General features: G+C 39.9%; 1 protein-coding gene across 7 annotated transcripts in view; it reads right to left on the bottom strand.

Annotated features, from left to right (window-relative positions):
* The window catches only part of TMEM200A (transmembrane protein 200A), a 273341-nt gene that overhangs the window by 76127 nt on the left and 177457 nt on the right, over positions 1–19757 (bottom strand). The gene's annotated exons all lie outside the window — the stretch shown is intronic.

Here is a 19757-nt window from a genome sequence, read left to right as displayed (position 1 = left end):
CAAGCTCTGTGAGATTGGATGGAGAGCACCTTTGAACAGCAATTTTCAAGTCTTGCCACATATTCTCAATTTGATTCAGGTTTGGACTTTGACTGAGTCATTCTAACACATGAATATGCTTTGATCTAAACTATTCCATTGTAGCTCTGGCTGTATTTTTAGGGTAGTTGTCCCGCTGGAAGGTGAAGCTCTGCCCCACTCTCAAGTCTTTTGCGGACCTTAACAAGTTTTTTTCTAAGATTACCCTGTACTTGACTCCATCCATCTCCCCATCAACTCTGAGCTTCCCTTTCCCTGCTGAAGAAAAGCATCCACACAACATGATGCTGTCACCACCATGTTTCACAGTGGAGATGGTGTGTTCAGAGTGATGTGCATTGTTAGTTTTCCGCCAAACATAGGGTTTTGCTTTTAGGCCAAAAAGTTTAATTTGGGTCTCATCTGAGCTGAGCCCCTTCCTCCACATGTTTGCTGTGTTCCCCACATGGCTTCACGCAAACTGCAAATGGGACTTCTTATGGCTTTCCTTCAACAACAGATTTTTTCTTGCCACTTTTACATAAAGGCTAGATTTGTGGAGCGCACAATTAATAGTTGTCCTGTGGACAGATTCTCCCACCTGAGCTGTGGTTCCCTGCAGCTCCTCCAATGTTACCATGGGCCTCTTGGCTGCTTCTCTGATTAATGCTCTCCTTGTCTGTCCTGTCAGTTTAGGTGGAGGGCCATGTCTTGGTAGTTTTGCAGTTGTGCCATACTCTTTCTGTTTTTGGATGATGGCTTGAACAGTGTTTTGTGCGATGCGTGGGATGTTCAAAGCTTGGGATATTTTTTTATAACCTAACCCTGCTTTAAACTCCTCCACAACTTTATCCCTGACCTGTCTGGCATGTTCCTTGACCTTTATGATGCTGTTTGTTCACTAAGGTTCTCTAACAAACCTCTAAGGGCTTCACAGAACAGCTGTATTTATATTGAGATTAACCTACACACAGATGGACTCTAGTTTACTAACTAGTTTACTAGTTAATTGACTTCTGAAGGCAATTGGTTCCACTAGATTTTAGTTACGGGTATCAGAGTAAGTAAACTTTTCAGATATTTATTTGTAACAAAATTTGAAAACCATTTATCAAATACCATTCATTGGTCTATCACATAAAATCCCTATAAAATACATTTAAGTTTTTGGTTGTAACATGACAAAATGTGGAAAATTTCAAGGAGTATGAATAATTTTTCAAGTCACCGTATTACCATTTGGATTTCACACTAATTGGACTCTTTTGGTTGAACTTTCTTTTTAAAACTATTTTGGCAATCCTTTAGCACATTTTGTATGTTAGCTTAATATATATGCTTCATAATGTAATAAAATCTATTGTAAAAGTGTTATTACTTTTTTTTTAGGAATCTGATATAAATAGAAAATGATTTGCATGAAATGTACAAATTTATAAATACATGTACAACATACGCATCCATTTCTAGACTACACAATGGTGCATCAATAAAATGTATAGGCAAAGAGCAGCTTTTCTCAAAGTGTCAGGATATTTGCTGATCAGCTAGCTCACACCAACAAGCTACATGTTCCACTAATATAGAACAGGGCCTATAAGCAACACAATTCTCTGAAGATGTAGGGGGATTATTGAAAAGTGTCTGGGACAAGTTCTATCTCAACTATGACTGTTTCCAGTAGCAACCAATCATCTTCTCTCTCTTTATTTTTTTCACACAGTTTAGAAAATGTACATTTAAAAGTTGATTAACTGTGTTCCAGTTGAGACAAAGTTAAAACAAAAATTAATAGTCCGGGCTGATGAAGCAGTGCCTTATACCTTGAACAAAATGAAAAAAATTATAATATTGGCGGGATTACGATTTTTTAGGCACATAAAGAAATGGGCGTGGAAACAAATATTATGACTCCCAAAGGCTGATGCATGATGGGACCCCCAGCTCCGCAACAGCCGGAGGGCCACAGGTCGAGCACTCACGCTGCAAAGCGACACGCAAAAGATATTTAATATAATCGTTTTAGGGAATAGCGCCCTTCCTTCTTCTCTTCTCCTTTCCTTCTCTTCCCCTCCTCTCTCCTATCTCTTCCCCTTTCCCTTTTTCTATTCTCTTCCTTCCCCTTCCCTTCCCTTTCTCCCCCCTTTCTTCCCCTTCCTTTCTCCTTTTTTTTTTTTTTTAACAACACACAGAGCAAAAAGATCAGAAGTGGTCCATGCACAGATCAAAAGTGTAAAACACTCATAACGCAAAAGTCGTGAAAGTGAAAAAGATCAAAAATGAACCAAGAAACACACAAAACACAAGATGCAGGAATAAAGAGTGAACAATGCACCCCGTGCAGGGGTCAAAAGTGCACACCACGCAAAACACCAGGTTCGAGAGTGCACAAAATACACAAAGTGTAAGGATCATGAGTGAACAATGCACTAAGTGCAGAGGTCCAAAATATACCTCATCCAGAGAGGAGGAATTAGGAGTGCACAATGCGTCAACTACAGAAGTCAGCAGTGCACTATGTACAAAAATCATGCAAAAAACAGAGTGCAAGTGAAAAAAGTGAACAACACACATCCTGTAAGGATCTAAAGTGTATATTAAAGAAAGTGCAGGGATCACAAGTGCTTATTAAAAAAGTATAGGGGTCCAAAGTGCACAACACCCAGAGGTTAAACCGTAAGTGCACATTTATAAAAGTGCAAGGGTCAGAAGTGGACAACACACAAAGTGCCAGGGTCAAGAACCAACAACTCACAAAACGTAAAGGTCAGAAATAGATAATGCAACTAAATTCAGAGGTCAGGCATAGCTGTATCTGCAGAGAATCAGCCTTTCCACCTAAAATGGGAATATACTACCTTCTCCTCCTCTCTCCAACACATAGAGGTGGGGAGGAATTCTATATACCTCATAAAGAGATAAAAAACAATATATCTAATAAGAAAAAGGCCCAAGAAGAAAGAGATCAGAATGTAACAAGCTAACAGAGTTTCTGGTAGGATCAACGGATAGCATTTAAATCTCATATAAAGACATTATTTTTTCGCAAAGATCTATTTCCCTTCTTTCTCCTCCCCTCCCTCCTCTCCCCTTTCCATAATTAAATTTATAGAAGTTTATAGAAAATACAATAAATACATATGGAGCATATAAATATTATGATAAGAACCTAATTAAAATTAAAATCATTCCCTAAATGCATAAACAAGTTCAGTTAATATTAAGATCGTCTATTGTTAACAAATACCGCTAAATCCATGTGATATTCCCAGGCGAGAGAAATGCCCAAAAAGTTCCCGATGGAGGGGTGCCTTGGTGTCCCGCCCCACCCCGCACCATCATCAACACGAGAGCGACAAGAGCAACTGAGGCACGGTATCAGCAGAGGACGCCCATGTGCACCTTCACCCGTCTGAGATATGTAAGCTATACTCACTATATAGACACCTCATTAATCTACATTGGGCCTAAATTGGACCTTATTAACTACTTCAGCCCTGGAAGATTTTCCTGCTTAATGACCATGCCATTTTTTGCGATACGGCACTGCATCGCTTTAACTGACAATTGCACGGACGTGCGATGCTGTAAACAAACAAAATTGATGTCCTTTTTTTCCCACAAATAGAGCTTTCTTTTGGTGGTATTTGATCCCCTCTGCGGTTTTTATTTTTTTGTGCTATAAACATAAAAAAGCGAAAATTTTGAAAAAAAAACAATATTTATTTATTTTTGTATTTATTTATATATTTTTTTATTATTTACTTTTTGTTATAATAAATATCCCAGTATATCCCATGCCATCACTAGTATACAATATACTAGTAATGGCTGTGATCTGCAATTTTTATCGGGACTGCAACATTGCAATAAGCATATTGGACACTTTTGACACTTTGTTGGGCTATAAAAATGCACTGATTACTGTATAAATGTCACTGGCAGTGAAGGGGTTAACACTAGGGGGTGATCAAGGGGTTAACTGTGTTCCCTATGTGTGTTGTAACTGAGAGGGGGAATGTGGCTGACTAGAGGAGAAGAGAGATCATTGTTTCTACTTAGTAGGAACACACAATCTGTCTCCTCTCCCCTGACTGAAGCGGGATTTGTGTGTTTACACACACAGATCTCAGTTCTCGATCTGTCACGAGCGATCGCTCCGGGGACATGGGTCATGCTTCGCATGCCTCTGGTGGCATCTTAAAGAGCCGATGTACAGCTACGATGGCTTCCGCAGGGGAGCCAACCTGCTGCAGTGTAACTGCGACGGCTAGTCCAGAAGCGGTTACCTACAGTATCTCACAAAAGTGAGCACACCCTCACATTTTTGTAAATATTTTATTATGTCTTTTCATGTGACATCACTGAAGGAATTACACTTTGCTACAATGTAAAGTAGTGAGTGTACAGCTTGTATAAGTGTAAATTTGCTGTCCCCTCAAAATAACTCAACACACAGCCATTAATGTCTAAACCGCTGACAACAAAAGTGAGTACACCCCTAAGTAAAAATGTCAAAATTGGGTCCAAAGTGTCAATATTTTGTGTGGCCACCATTATTTTCCAGCACTGCCTTAACTCTTTTGGGAATGGAGTTCACCAGAGCTTCACATGTTGCCACTGGAGTTCTCTTCCACTCCTCCATGATGACATCACGGAGCTGGTGAATGTTAGAGACCTTGCTCTCCTCCACCTTCCGTTTGAGGATGCCCCACAGATGCTCAATTGGGTTTAGGTCTGGAAACATGCTTGGCCAGTCCATCACCTTTATCCTCAGCTTCTTTAGCAAGGCAGTGGTCATCTTGGAGATGTGTTTGGGGTTGTTATCATGTTGGAATACTGCCCTGCGGCCCAGTCTCTGAAGGGGGGGAGCACGTTTGGCTTCAGTATGTCACAGTACTGGGGTACTGTACATAAAGCTAAAACCCAGCCCAAACCCACTGCTTAAGACCGAGCATCAAAGAGCCACGATCATGTGCTGGAGAACCGCGGTTACTTGAGAGCCACAGCCGGGCGCTGGAGAGCCACCATCCAAGTTTGGAGAGCCACGCTTCACCTCTTCATGACCCGGCGCCATCTTAGCCGCATGTCCTGCATCCACTGTCTGTGAAGTAAGAAAGGCCCGGAGTCCACCTGCTTGATTCCCACCACCTCCGGGTGGTTGTGAGGCTGTACGGCAGTGTGTAGGCATGGTATGGCCAGTAGAGAGAAGCTGTAAACAGCCGCTATAAGCTATGTAGGAGCCGGATCAGAGAGCACTTTCTTTATGTGCCTAAAAAGTCCCAACCAATATTATAAAATTGTTCTATTAAAGCTGAAACAAAGCTTGTCTCAAACGCTTTTTGGTAATTCCCTTGTACAAAAGACACTCATGATGTTGGAGGGAGCTGCTTTGTCATAGGCAGGGCAATGGATGGGGGTTAATCTGGGGAGCTAATTTGTAGCTTATGAACATTGCTTGCTGTTGTATGTAAGCAAAGTCTACAAGGAAGTGGGCAGAGGATGGACAAAGTGAGCAAAATGTGGGGTGGAATAAACGTGCAAAGGTTTGTATTGAGAAAATTGGGGGATGAATGTACAGAGTGAATGAAACTGGATCTGACAAAGCATCCAGAAGATAGAGCTGCCACAGAAGGGAGAAGATGGAGCCCACAAAGTGACAAGATGGAGCAAACAAAGTGGGTGGAAAATAGAATAGACAGAGTTGGTGGATGATGGAGCCTCCAGAAGGGGAGGAATATGGAGCCAAGAGAGTTGGCAGACAACAAGGAAGGCAGAAACGTAAGAAGATGGAAACGACAAAGCGAGTAGAAGATGGTGCAAACATAGTAGGCAAAAGGTGGAGCAGACAACACTGGAGGATGAAGGAGCAGCAGACTGAGTTGGTGGAAGATGGACCTAACAGAGTTGGTGCACTGTGGAGACAAAAGAGTTGGCAATATATGGAGCATACAGGGTTGAAGGAGAAAAGAGCAAAGTGAGTATGCTTTCTTCATTATACAGTGAAAGTGTAGCTATAAGCAAAATAAAAAAATAACACATATGATGCACTTACATTAAGAAATACATTTTTGTTTTTCTAAGCCTCCTCTGTAACATAGTTGTATTACCAATTGATCCTACCAGTAGATTCATTATTTTTCTGATTCATGTTTTCTCTGCAGTGAAATCACACACCAGGACTGTCATCCAGTGGACAGGGTAGGTAGACATAAACTTTTTTACGGGTGCCGCCACCATTGGCATCCCCGTCCTCTCACGCTTGTCATGTAACACAGAAGCTGGTAGAGGACTCTCTCCCTCCACCAGCTTCTGTATTCTAGTGTCAGCAGGCACATAATGCTGGATGTTTACAGCCTGGTGGATGTCCCGGAAATCGATCCTGCAAGCGCCCACATTGTTTGTAAATATGGGGCTTGGGGAGGGGGCTTCTTTCTCCACCTGCCGCCTGTTACAACTGTGAGTAGCACGGAGCAGAGTGAACTGCAGTGAAACGCCTCCTCTGCTCCGTGCTACATTCCTAATTGGCAGAGCTGCAGGAACGTCACTGTCATGAACAGGTGTGACCAGAACAGTGTGATCTGCGACAGAGGACACCCAAACGTGTATACGTGAAAATATAATAATTTATTAAAGAAAGTGAATAATATTGTACAACCGACTCTAATATGACACAGTGCAAAAACCAACCACAGACAGAGACCCACAAATAACAACAGACAGATAAGTGCAATAAATGGGAAATACCAGGATCATAAACAATAGCCAGGCCAGGGTCATACACAGCAGATCAGCAGATGGACAGGGGATGTTCCAGAGACATAAACGTAAGCCAGGCCAAGGTCATACACAGGGAGGTCAGCAGATGGGGTCAGGAATACAGGACAGGGAGAGGATGGATGGGTCAGACTGCAGGCAGGGATGCAAGGTAACAGGTGGGGCAGGATAGGGATCTGGACAGGGAGACAGGATCAGGTTCAGAGCACAGGATCAGATCGCTAGCAGGTCAGGAGGCAATGAAGAAATCAAGGCAAACATGTGAATGCTTGCCGGGTATTTATAGGCCTGTGATTGGCCTCAAGTGACACCTGATTGTAGGAGGTACTGTCTGCTCCACACTGCCAGGATCCATCCGCTGGTGGACGCCAGTACTGCGGCCCAAAGATGATATAATATTAACAGGGAAAAGCTCTCCTGACAGTTCCAAACTGCCAGGAGACACCTGCTGGTGGACCTCAGTACTGCATGCCAAATAACAGGTATTACCAGCGGATGGAACATTTCCTGACAGTCACTTTGTTGAGAAAAAAACCCGGGCACAGCTAACAGAGCTGTGATGGTGGCATTCTGCAAGAGGTGACAGAGAGTTGTGGGGGAGTAGGACAATCTGTGAAAAGGTGAGAGAGCTTTTTGTGTGGGGGTGGGAAGATTTGTGAGAGAGCTGGGGGGAGGGGTATGATATGCACTCCTCAGCACTGCACAATACATACTTCTGAGTCCTGTACTTTTCTGAACCTTCTGCAATACCCAGTTCTGATCCTCGATCACACCCACTATTTGCAAAACGTGTAATTTTCACCCTTAAAGGAAGGTGTGGCTGGGGGCAAGGTTGGGGCGGGGTTGTGGGCAAGGTTGAGGCGGGGCGTTTGCCGGGAAGGGTGAGTTCCAGCACCTATTTTCTGAGAAAAAAAGCTCTGTGTACACCTAAATGATCCCCAATATACTGTTAAATGAACCCTGATCTCTTTACTATGTAACAAATTTCACTTTCAAAACTATTAGCTGAATTGGACACTTCTGAGACCCTATTTGAATGCCTCTTTTATATAACTCATCAGAAGTCTACAGAGAAAACAGTCTTTGGAATTATAACTAAATAAATATTTTGCATATTTTTCTGTGGAAGGAGCAAATAGATTAATGGACAGTGAATTTGCCTCTGGGCTCAAATACACAGAGGAATACTACATTGCAGCAGTACTTCTTCTTTGGTAGAGGCTATTCTATCAACAGGATAGTATCACAAATAAGGTAATTTCTGTCCCAGAATGATTAAATAGTAAAACAATACAATAGACTTACTACTTAGTGGTACAATTAACATTATTTTACACATTGTCTAGTACAGTTTTTAACCACCCTTTGTGAAAAGGTTTCCAGTAACTGATATCAATCTGCAAGGAAACACAAAGCACTAGCTTTAACGACAGGATGCTGGTGTGCAGGTCTACAAGGATATAAGTGGATCTTCAATCAACAAAGTCCCTAATTGTTTCAGAGAGTTGTACCTATATCATATTCATTGTTTGCATGACTAAAGATATATATATATTTTTTTTTTCAAAATTGTATTTTTATTGGGGTATCAGAGAACAAGTACAAAATTGTAACAAAATGTACATTACACTATCAATGAAAGTGCATTATAAACAGTCATAGTAAAAAGGAAAAATAAAATAGAAAATAACAATTATAAGTAAAAAGAAAAGTGTTCACAGAAACTAGGCACGAGTGTGAATTGCATCATTTCCCTTTGATGTACATAGTAGGCGTATTATGGATAAGAATCTAGAACCTCAAGAAGTCAAATAGACACAATCAATGTAGAATCAATAGAAGATTAGGGCGTGTTTGGTAGTATGGGTGTCCCGAATTCCGAAAGATCCCATGGTTCTCATATTTTATTAAACAGTGGGATAAGCCTCTTGGCGGCTAGTAAAATATAAGATATTAGCCTATTTGCCTTTTTAGATACACCTAAAGAAGGTAGACCTAACAGATAATTCAAAGGATCCATCGGAAGGGACACCCCAACCACCTTTTGTATAAGTAAATGTACATCACGCCAGCCTAAAGATATTTAAAACCTCTCACATAGAACATAGTATTCTCTCTGACATGTCTTCATTCACTTTTTTCTCTAAAAAGTTGGCGCTTTCATTTTCTCAGGTATTATTCTAGGTCTGCATTTGCTTCCTGGACTCAAATGTGGACTCACGTAATGTAAATCCTGGTGTCTCTGCAGCTCTTGGTTATATTCAAAAATGTCTGACATAGATTTGATCCTGCCTTGCGACTTGCTAGAAAGATACAAGGTTTCAGGCTAATCACTGGATGAGAGAATACAAAGGAAATTTTGCCTCCCGCTTGCAGCAAGCTTCTGGGCAAATCTGCTTGACTTGGAGTTCAGAGACAATTTTTTTAATATTTTTTCAAATGATGCTGTTGCTGTATATTTTGACGTGTTAGGAACTTATTAATGTGGACTTATGAATTTAAATAAAGATCTGCTTTAAAATTCCAACCATAACTTTTTTAAATTTTAGATTTTGAGAGGAAGAGTTAGAACATCTGGCAGAATGTTTTGCTGTTTGTGACACCATTGGGGAGATTTACCCCTACATTGAGCACCACTGACACTCCTGTGACACCAGAACAAGAAATGAGAAACAAGAGGTCACGAGATTGCATGTAAACCTTACAGAGCCTTTCTTCTACTTTAAAAAAGAGTTTTAGTTGTTGTTTGTCAGCTCATTACAGAGCTTTTATTAAATTTCTTGTCTTTCTGACCTCCTCTCGCCACAATAAATATGTAGGGGACAATTCCTCAATGAGGGCATAAAAGCAATAAAAAACAGAGAAAGTTTCTAGCCTTTCGCCATGCTACCCAAAGCAAACAAGAAATACTGTACCTTGGCTGGAATTGGGCTTTAAAAGAACTGATTGATAATGATGTAACAATATCAAAAAATTTAAAGTTTAATGAGTATGTATCTTGGATGAATAATGCATTAAATATATATGGTTAAGGCTGACATAAATGCATATATTTTTTTTTATCAAAAATGAAACAAAACCTGTTTGGTTTAGCCAAACTGAAGAATATCAAAGTACATTTTTTTACAGCAAATACTACTATATCACTCATTTCCTAAGGGCTTTATGCTGTTGCTAAAAATGGGATGTGGTTGTTCTTCCTTTAAGCTAAATGATTAAAATTACTGAAGATGAATTGTCCAATATTGCTTCTTTTGTTTGCTTGGCTAGTATGTCTCAAACACTACCCTGATGATCAAGTATGTCTATAGACTTATTGCTACTCCATGTAGTATATTTTATTTTGGCAGGATGCTAAAAAATAGATACAATCAATATTCAATATCCTCATTATCATCTCCAGTTCAGCAATCCCTTTCTCCCTTAAAATGTTTAGTTATGTATATCAGCTGAACTGTGGACATCTCTTATGAATCATAATTAATTATACTAGAAGCTCAATAAACAAAACCAGATATATTCCCTTTCTAACCCACAATAGAATATATTTTGCTGTGTGCAACATTTAGCATTGCCCTGGATTTTTTACTCAGTTTTTCCATTGAAACAAAAGACTTGCTGTTTATAAGAGCTGGGGGCAAGAAAACTGTTTATTATGCCCATGGCAGCAAATAGAATTTTAGCTGTAATTTGTCTAGGGAACCTAGAGGAAGGCTACTAAATATAGAAGTAGGAGTAGTGATAAGCTGAATAACACACAGGAACCATCAGAGCAAATTGTTTCGGTGTATAAATGTAGGAGAGTGACTGTATCAGTCCAGTTCAGGGATAAAGATTTCAGTGACATGATCCAAATTATTGTCGGTATACATTGAGGGGCATTTACTAAAACTGGAACAGACAGATTTTTTTAGCAGTCATGCATGGCAACATTAACATATCAGCTTCTCGCTTTCATTTTCTTTTAAATAGTTTTTATTAAATTTTAACAATGAAAATTACAATAGTAGCATTGCATAGGATATTGGGCAATATTAATATAGCTTATTAACAAATAATACACCTGAGGGTATCACTTTTATTTGGAGGGCCCGCGCATCCTACTACACAGTGTGGATGCCATGAACCCTTGCAAAGACTATGCACAGGTTACCTATAGACTGTTATCAAAAAAAGAAAAAAATATATATTTCTCATCTTTTGTAGGCAACCTACTACATACATAACAGTGAAAAGGCATAAAGTATAAAGAAAAACAAATAAAACTATACCATGACGCGAGGATTGCTCGTTAATTATTTGTACGGTTTTTATTAATAGAATTAATCACTATCTGGGAATCTTGAGGTCCATGGCGATCATTGTATATTAAAGGCATTTAAATTATTTGATTGAGTTGCAAAGTATCTTTCATAGGAGTGTTGCGTTTTAACCCTTTGTATAACTTCATCAGTATTAGGGGTTAGAGTAGATTTCCACTTCCCTGTTATTGGTAAACGGACAGGGATGAGTATATCGATTATCATGCTTCTAAATTGGGTTGGTACACTGTTAATAGAGAGGTTGAGTCGAGCTAGTTGAGGGTTAGGTTTAATAATAAGGCCAGTTACTGAGGAAATTAGCTTAAAGACTGTGTACCAAAAGCTATGTATATTTTTACATTCCCATAGTATATGTGTAACCACAATGCCACCAACAAGAGTTAGGTTCCAAAGAGAAGATTAAAGATAGTCTTACTGGAGCAAGATAGAATCTATGAAGTATTTTATCATTAAGTCCCAATGATTAGTGCAGAGGGAGTAGCGGTAGCAAGCTTGAATGGCATCTTGCCAGTCTTTGTGTGAATATACTGAACCAAGTTCTTTTTCCCAGTTAGTCATATTGAAAGTTTTGGCAAAGTTATTTTTTTTTAAATGACAGAATAGAACCAAGACAACCCTTTTTGGTTTGTCATAGTTGGTCATCAGATATTGCCATAAGTCTTTATGTATTTCATAATGTATGTCTGAGTGGGTGGCATGAAAGTGCTGCATTTGAATTTAGGCATAAGAGGGAGGTGCCAGTTGTTTAGTGAGTAAGTCTTTGTATGTCAATATGTTGTCTTGCAACCAGGGGTGTAATCTAAGGTTTGGGATAAAGTATTCATGAATCCAAAGAGGTAGATCCACTTGACGTATATTAGTTTTAGGGTCTATCTGAATGTGTAATTTTTCCCAAGCTGCTAGGGTCGCTGCTGTTCCGGAAATATTTATACCTCACTTAAACGATTAACGATACAAATATAAGTGATTAAACCTTTGTCTATATAAAAATAAAAACAAGTGATAACAGGGAAAAAAGATAAAAATTACATTTATTTACACAGAAAAAGAAGGTTAGAATGATTAGAATTTATCATATATCTCTATAGTGTTGGCTCTAGGCTGCAAAGTTAATTCAAAGTTAATTCAGGCATAAACTCATAAATGTTTTCAATGGACATATACAAGATATACAAAGTCATAAGATAAATCCTAGGATTAAAAAAAGGTTAGAAAGAAAGATAGACATAGATACTTTACACAGACAGCATGTCCCTCAGATGTTCTCGGGCTGGATTCCCTGTAACCATTTAGCCCACTTCCTTTTATATGCATTCTCCACCAATCAGAAGATGCCACAAATGAAAGAGATGTCTCAAAATTCATGCTCGGACATTGCTGTTACAGTGCGACCCCCTCGGTGCCTACCAGTCTATGAATTAATGAACAATCTCCTTTGATCTCCTAGCCCAAACAGTCCCGACCGTAGTATGTTAATGGCCCCTGGTGAGTTGATTACCACCTAGGGGACCTTCCCTGATTCCCATCAGTGTATTGGAAGCATGTTAATGGCCCCCTGAAGAATGAATGCCTTAAGGTCTGCCAATAACCTTTGATCTAATCAACACCTCTAGGGCTTCTCGGGTTCAAATCAAGGTAACTACATTTCTTAAGGTGAGCTTTGTTATATTAAGAAACATATTCCCATATATGAAATATATATAGATACCCACATATACACGTAGATATATATATCTATATATATAGATATATATATATATATATCTATATATATACATACATACATACACATACACATCCTATGAGGCAAGGCAGTTTAAATTGGAGTCCTTGCAATGGTCCACTTGAATCTCATTGATATAAATATGATATCCAATATTTCCATCACACTGCTATAGAGGGAAAGTTTGGGCAATTTAATTGTATATTCCTCAATTTAGACCAATTTAAGAGTAGGGGAGGGTAAATCCCTATTCTTCGATGTGGCCCTTTCAATTTGCACCCAAAGTTTCTTAGATTCTGGTTCAAACCATGCTTTCATTTGGTCTAATATTGCTGCAATCACACCATCACTGGTTTGAAGCACATGAACACTTTAATTGATTTACAGCACCTCTTATTTTGTCTTTGGGTGCCTGTGGGTGGTTTGTGACAATACAGGCACACTAGATTAAATATTTTATATTAGATTTATTTTAAAGGGGCAGCTTCACATTAGCTGTGGGGAGTCGGTTCACCACACATTTTTTCATCTCTCTATATATACACATATATGGATTTGTGATTTCACCTTCATTCTTGGTTTATAGCAGGCGCGGTGGAGATATTATTGGTGGGCAGGGCAGTATCTCATAATATCTTTACATATACACGTTTTATTTTTACCACCCGCAGCCATGGATGCGTTTAGTTTTCTAACCAATAGACAACTTAACCCCGAGTCAGTGTTCTCTAATGATCAGCCTATGGCTGAATGAATGAAGAAGATCTTTCAACAGTATTAAAAACACTTGAAAACCTGCTTGAAAAACAGGTAAAGACATGGTGGGATGTGTTCACATTTGAACAGTACCGTAGAGAAAACCTCATATTCATATCGATATCATTCACCCAGACCCCCCTCACGGGGAAGAGGAGGAAGGGGTTACCACCAATCCCCGAGACCACCATCACGGGGAAGAGGAGGATATCCACGGGGGTATTATGACTACTCATCCCCCCGAAATTACAGAGGCAATACACCCCATGAGTATAGACAATGGCAGCAATATCCCCCTCCTCATCTGTATCCAGAAGGATATGGGGATGTGCCTCTCTATAATAGGTTCTCACCATTAGATAGGCAAGAACAACCAGAGTATGTTCCTTTTTTAGGACAACGAGGGAGGGGAGGAGGAACACTGAGGAGGAATCCCAGTGGGGCTTATCAGAAGGGAGGAGGGAGACAGATGCCCCCCCGAGGATACAACAAAGAGAATATGTACCCCCGAAGAGAAGGAGGGGATGTAGGGCCGGAAGATCCAAAAAACCCAAGAAAAAGACCGAGAGATGCATAAATACGGGTATTTATAACCTTAGTAGTGCTGAGCTCAATCATAAGGAGCTCAACATATTAAACCTGGGTCTCAAATGTGCTCCAAAAAAGGAAATGAATAAGTTTGATGTCTATATAGACACACATAAATTTATTAGATCCATGAACATCAAAAAATATTTCCTGAGTCATCCGGTGGTCTCTACAATGAAAGCTGTGGTACCAACCAATAAAGTGGATACTGGGTTGAGGAATAGATCTATTTTTAATCCTCAGAATCCAAGCTATCATTTTATAGAAGTATTCAAGAATTTAGTATTAAATGATATTGAAAAATTGGCCCCACGTAAAGGAGTAAATCCCCAGTACATCAGGGAAGGGATAAAATCCTTGGAAGAAAAGAAGGACCTTATAATACGACCTGCTGATAAGGGTGGTGGGGTCGTATTGTTGGATAAATCATTCTACCTCAATCAACTGTTAGAGCTACTTGGGGACAGTTCCACCTATAGGAGGTTATCCTCCGACCCCACTGAAGCATATAGATCGCAGTTAACAGCCTTGGTGGAATGGGGCTATAGGATGGATGCATTAAACCTGAAAGAAAAAAGGTATTTGGTTCCGAGTGCCTGTAGGATCCCAATTATTTATACCTTGCCTAAGGTACATAAAAATGCACAATGCCCCCCTCCACGTCCCATAGTCAATGGTATTGGATCTGTCACTGCCAGATTAGGGGAATACTTGGACAAATTCCTGCAACCAAGTGTAAAAGGTACCAGAGCGTACTTGAAGGACACTGGAGATTTATTGTCCTTGCTCAATAATGTACATTTAGAGGCTTCTTCAATGGTATATTTGGTAACGGCTGACGTAGCTTCTTTATATACCATTATACAACATGAGGACGCTGCGTTGGCCCTTAATTGGGCATTGAGCAAAAGGGAGGATATCCCGGTGGTCCAGAAACGGTTTTTGGGACATGTATTAGATTTTTGCATGTCCCATAATTATTTTTGGTGCAATGACCAATTTTATTCCCAGCAGGTTGGCGTGGCTATGGGAGCCAAATTTGCCCCCAGCCTCGCCAACCTGTTCATGGCGGAGTGGGAAGACAGAAAAGTTTTTAGTCAAAGGAGGCCTCAATTATTATTTTATCGGAGATTCATTGATGACCTCCTGTTCATTTGGGAGGGTACAGAGAAATCTGCTATTGAGTTTATACAGGAATTGAATACTAATAATAACAATATTAAATTGGAACATCAAATTAGTAACCATTCGGTGAATTTTCTGGATGTTACGATAACAAGAGAAGGGAATGGCCTGAAAACAAAGGTATTTTTTAAACCCACCGATCGCAACAGTTACTTGTCAATAAGAAGCGGTCACCACCTGACATGGATAAGAAATATCCCGAAGGGACAAATGTTGCGAGTACGTAGGAATTGTACTGAGTTAGAGGATTTTCTTGAGCAGGCTGGAACCCTGAAAAATAGGTTCATTCAAAAAGGCTATGGAGAAGAAATATTGGATGGGGTCATTCAGGAAGTGGCAGAAATGCCTAGAGAGCAGTGCCTGATTAAAAAGGACACTGTAGCAAAAGATAACCAACATCAGTTCGGATTTATATCTGGTTTTCACTGCCAATACAAGGATATTGAAGATATTTTTAAAAGGTATTGGCATATTCTATGCAGGGATAGACACCTGGGAGAAGTACTGCCCAGCCACCCTAAGTTTATATATAGAAGGGCCCCAAGCTTTGGGGACCTGGTGGTCAAGAAAATTTTGAACCCACCAGAGCAGAATGACCTGAGATTGGACTTCAAGGGCTTTTACTGCTGCAGGAGATGCATTTGCTGCAGGACGGTCAAAGTAAAACACAGAGGGATAAAAAGTGTGACTAATAGGGATGGAGAATCCTTTGACATTAAGGAGTTCAGTACATGCAACTCCTCACATGTAGTATATCTCATGTGGTGCCCTTGTGGCCTATTATATGTGGGGAGAACAAAGAGGCTTTTAAGGATTAGAATCTCAGAACATCTAACGAACATAAAAAACGGTTATAAATACCATAGCGTTTCTCTACATTTTAAGGAAAAACACCAACAGGACCCCTCCCTATTGCAGTTTTGTGGGATAGATGTAATTCACCCATCATGGAGGGGCTCCAATAGAGTTAGGAATCTGTCCCAAAGGGAAACTAGGTGGATATTTTTATTGAAGAGTCTGGCCCCGAGGGGGTTGAATATAGAACTAGACTTAAACTGTTTTATCAATGATTTTTAGTGGTATTTTATTCGTAATCCCTTGAGGAGTGAATATTCTTAACTCTGGCTAAGGAATATATCCATATGATGTGAATGTTTAGGGGGAGGATATACTAGCCGAGATAGTAGATACATGTATAGATCATTAGGTATCATTATGGATTAGATATGAGTCACCTAGCCTGTATATCAAATCTGAGGTGGAGTAGGATCTATGGGTAGAATCCCCTCAGTTCTAACATGCGATTATTTATTTATTATTTACTCTTTATGAATTACTCAGTATATACTGTAATATGTTTAGCATATCTTTGATCTTTGATCAAAGTTTATTTTTATTCAACATGCATATTAGTTAGCAATCACACATGGAGTTTAATTTATTTTTAATGAAGATTGATTGTAATATTTTAATTTTTTATTTTATTTTATATATATTTTTTTATATTGAAATAATTCATTATCCAGTACATATCCATGCATGTATGTGACTGACACTCATAGTATATGTATGCATATGGAGTAGGAAGGCACATATATATAGAAAGATATTTCTTTATATGAGGCTTATTAAGATAGTATACACAGTGTGGACGTTTATTTACTCACACATATACATGTCTTTTATGTGAGTAACATAGGGGACCCAGTAAAAAACATGAGAGCGGCACAGGCAGATATTGTCAGTGTGCTCTGCTGTCAATGTTTACAATATGTTTTATGTGATATAGTGATTGATTTAATGTGTAACCATGTGTGTCATTACATAGAATGTATTTATCGTTGGTATTACCAGTCCATGTCATTAAATTATCTGACCCCTGTTTTGCACCGCTGTAAAGTTCTCAGCTCAATTCATACAGCGGGGACCCGAGATGTGCGCATGCGCGAAGCGCGGCCTAATAGATGCAGGCGGAATATGCATATAAGGGATGAGTGACAGGGAATACAGCCTATCCCATGAGTAAGTCAACTTGTGACGAAACATGTCGGGGGCGTGGCCGTGAGACGTGACACACAGCGCTGCTATCCATACTGAGGGAGAGAGGTTGTGATTACACGGAGGCACGGAGGATCATCCAGGGAGGTGGTGAGATTGAACGCTTTGCGCCGGCACACCTCGGGTCCGCCGTGACCATTTGTTGCATTTGGTTCCACCGCACACAGTTTGATGTGATCTGCACCTTATTTTGGCTGGCTTTTATCGTTTTAAATGTGAGTGAAATGTTAGAAGATTGCAGTGATTTTAATAAAAGTGTGAAATTGGTTTACACTATTGGAGCACTCATTATTTCTTTCATGTGGACCCCATGTATAAACAATCACCGTGGAAACAACGATTGATCCTATTACCCGGGGGTGGTAAATAAGCGATTTTTGCCGTGCATGAGAGTGCTGGCAAAATTAGTCGGTGAGTGTTACTCTTGAGGGAGTGGAAGCACCGTGCACCAAGGGAGAGGTGGAAGATATACGTTATCACCTTGTTGCTTCAAGATTGATCACTTGTTTAGGACACTATCTATCACGTGTGATGTCATGTCGTTTTTTGGACTGATTTTTTGAAAGTGTTGATATTGCATTGAATTTAATTTAGTGCATGCTTAGCATGAATATTTTGCACTTTTATCACTGGAGAAGTATTGATATTTATGTTTAAAAGATCCAGTTATTGATTGTGAGTATCATATACGGAGAGGGTCACACCATCACTGTATTGAAACAACACCTATAACACATTTAGTGTGGTTTATATCATTTTTTTGCTTTTGCATTTTATAGTTTTGTTCACCTTCATTCTTTTGAGTATATGTAGTTACGGGGACACCTTTAGGGGGTCACACCATCACTGGTTTTAAGCACACTTTAATTGATTTACAGCGCCTCTTATTTTGTCTTTGGGTGCCTGTGGGTGGTTTGTGACAATACAGGCACACTAGATTAAATATTTTATATTGCTGCAAGCTCGCTTTCATTTTCATACCTTAATAAGCCAAGGTTTTAAGCTAATTAGTTACTGTGACAAGCTGCTCTAGATGTTGTCTGCTCCAGTTTAAGTAAATGTCCCCCCATTGTGTCACCAGACATACCTCTGGTTTCCTTCCTAGTGTCTGAGATCTCAATACCACACCTACCTATGAGACAATAGCATTGGAAGTCTTTCATTGTCAAAAAGCTTCTGTCTATACTAAAAAACTGTCCAGGAAGAGTGTAAAATGTGTCCTCTTGACATTTGGGCCAAAATTAATTTAAGATGTAAAGAAGTTAAATACATTCTTGATACATAAAACAAAGGGTGTGAAAGGTCTTACTGTTAGTTTTCTTTAGCAGGCAGCCACATATTAAGTAGAAAAGCCTGTCCCCTGCAAGCATGCTGCAGAGAAGTTTCCTAACAATGTAAGGGGTGCCGGTTTTTAGGCCCCTCTAACTCATGGTGCTGTGACAGCAGAGCAGTTTCTAGGTTCCCCTTCTCCCCCTAGTCAGCTAGGCAAGTGGGTGGACTCAGGATAGAGTTAGAGCGAATCAGCTGTTAGGAAGTTCAATAGGGTCAGCTGACCTTAGGTGAGCTGACTTTTAGGGAACATTCCAGAAGGTCAGTCAAATGACCTAATGGAATTTTCTAGAAGGGGCCCGAACCCTTATTTAAGGCAGCTTCAAGGGCTCCACTCTGCCAGTCCTCAGAGACCTCCTGCCTGTGAGATACCCTCCCTCCCTCCCTGTCACTGCCTTTAGATATTATGTGGTATGGTCACCTTTCATGGTAATAAAGGGGGACGGTTAATGAAATTTGATATTAAGACAACATGAGCCGTGGTGGCTGGGTTGTTTTTCACTGGTATGTTTGAGTGAGTTTTTGTTATTACCTACTGTAACATTTTAATTTATTCATTGACTTGATATGTATTAAACGTTATACCAATAATGAAGGGGCTGCGGCCAGGGGCGGACTGACCATTGAGCCACTCGGGCACTGCCCGAGGGCCCTGGGCCACTAGGGGGCCCCATCAGGGTTGCCAGCCTTAGTAAAACCAGGGACAGTATGTATAAATCTGTGTTTTTTTTACATCTGTCTGTGTATACTGTGTATACATGTATGTGTATACTGTGTGATTGTATACTGTGTGTGTGTATACTGTGTGGCTCCATAATATCTGATTGCCTGGGGGCCCCAATCTCCTTATGCCTGGGGGCCTCATGAGTTATCAGTCCGCCCCTGGCTGTGGCCATTTTAACTCTACCTTTTTTGTTGTTGTTTTTATTCTGTGCTCCCTTGCTGTCTACAGTCCCATTGATCTCTATGTGGCATCAGTGGTCTCTCTGCAGAGGTCTGTC

The sequence above is a fragment of the Aquarana catesbeiana genome, linkage group LG04 (assembly GCF_042186555.1).
Source record: "Aquarana catesbeiana isolate 2022-GZ linkage group LG04, ASM4218655v1, whole genome shotgun sequence".
Lineage (NCBI taxonomy): Eukaryota > Metazoa > Chordata > Amphibia > Anura > Ranidae > Aquarana > Aquarana catesbeiana.
Note: the sequence above shows the minus strand (reverse complement) of the source record. Positions and strands in the feature narration are given on the sequence as shown.